This window comes from Amphiprion ocellaris, chromosome 4 (genome assembly GCF_022539595.1).
Source record: "Amphiprion ocellaris isolate individual 3 ecotype Okinawa chromosome 4, ASM2253959v1, whole genome shotgun sequence".
Taxonomy (NCBI): domain Eukaryota; kingdom Metazoa; phylum Chordata; class Actinopteri; family Pomacentridae; genus Amphiprion; species Amphiprion ocellaris.
In genome coordinates this window covers 40,342,278-40,344,033 of record NC_072769.1, presented here as the reverse complement: position 1 = coordinate 40,344,033, position 1,756 = coordinate 40,342,278, and the positions used below count along the sequence as shown (strand labels likewise).

The following is a 1,756-nucleotide window of genomic DNA, read 5'->3' as shown; positions in this document are numbered from 1 at the left end:
AAATTGCTGAAGAGTTTGCCTTCAAACATGTCTTCTATAAAGTACATGAATGGAACAGATATAATACATAACATTTAACTCTGTTTCTCCTACCCAAAGAAACTGTTCAACCTTCAACAGTCTGTTGAGCCTTTGATACACAGAGGCCTTCACATCAGGAGATATCACATTTCTTCACCAAAAAAATCCTTCATGACAGAAAAAATGCTGCAATCCCTGCAATCTACATATTACAACAAGGGTGTCTGAGGACTTGATCAGTCAGAACAGATTTATCAGTCACAAATCTATCATTGATGAAGCATCTGTGACAACAGATAGGAGGCAGCACTCAGTTCCAACAGAGACACAGGAAGCCACCGTGAGCTTTCTCTGAGCAACCCTGTCTACACAAAACTATGTTTTCTCACACAACTAAACTGGATTTTCAATTATAATGCAGCAGAAATGTAATTTGTCCTGGATTACGTTTGTCTGTAACATATTATTTCTTGCTGTCCTCGACCACGCAAGGAGCTGTTTATATAGTTTATATATAATTTTGACCTGAAATAATTTCTGTAGAAAGTGCAGTTAGTCACATCATCTTCCCACAGTTTCTACTGTACATAAAAATGTAGACATTTTGTTCTCTTTCATCCAGTGGAAGTTTCACTGCAGTAGGATTTACTTAGTTTTTCATAAATCACGTCAGAGCACAGAGTGTGTCGACCAAAAAGAGAAAGCAGAGAGCATCAGAGCTGGACATGAGGCCAACATGAACAGACAGCAGTCCTCTGTGGGCTGCTGCTCCCTCATTTATTGGTCCCTCTTTGAATCTGGACACAAAACACTCAAGTCACCGTGGAGCTGCATAGGAACCTGGCTGGACTGTCTCAGTCTCCACAGTTCTCATTGTGCGCTTCAGTGCAGCCTCTTGCTGCGAGCTTTTTCTCACATCGCCACAATTAACACAAGGGAAGCAAGAAAATGGTAGAAGTAGCTCCAGCCAAAGCAGCTAAGAAGAAGGCTTCCAAACCCAGGAAGGTGGGCCCCAGCATCGATGAGCTCATCCTAAAACTGTGGCCGCTTCCAAGGAGCGAAGCAATGCATCTGCAGCCACCCTGAAGAAGGCTCTGGCTGCTGGAGGCCACAATGTGGACAAGAACAAAGCCCACATCAAGACCGGCATCAAGATGATGGTGACTAAGGGCGCTCTGGTCCAGATCAGTGGGTCTGGGGCCTCCGGCTCCTTCAAGATCAATAAGAAGCAGGCTGACAGCAAGGCCAAGAAGTTCACAAAGAAAGCCACTGCTAAAGCCAAGAAGTCCAATGCCAAATAGCTGTAGAGACCAAAAAGTCCTAGAAAGCGACAGCCAGGAAGCCAACAGTCACTAAAAAGTCCCCCAAGAAGGCCAAGAAACCTGCAGCAGCCAAGAAGAAGTGAGCGGCATCACTCTGCAACATTCCCACTCCTCAAAGGTTCTTTAAAGAGCTCATTAAGACTCTTTTAAAAGTCTCTTAGATTGACATTTTCCACAATCATAGTATTTTAATGAATGAAGAGTTATTTATTGCAACCTTACATTCTTTACTCTTTGTCTTCTGACTCTTTGTTAAAGTGTAAAAATGTAAATTCCACGCTCCCACTGTGTGCTTCTGTGGCTGTGGAGAGGTATGGATGGACCCCACTAAACTCACAGGTGTAAAGGACTGGCTGCAACCACACAACTGCAAGCAACTCCAACAATTCTTGGGTTTTGCAAACTCCTACCCC

General features: G+C 43.7%; 1 pseudogene; it reads left to right on the top strand.

The window, feature by feature from the left end:
- Nucleotides 1-969: 969 nt before the first annotated feature.
- Nucleotides 970-1,426, top strand: LOC111569842 (histone H1-like; annotated as a pseudogene).
- The last annotated feature ends 330 nt before the right edge of the window (nucleotides 1,427-1,756 follow it).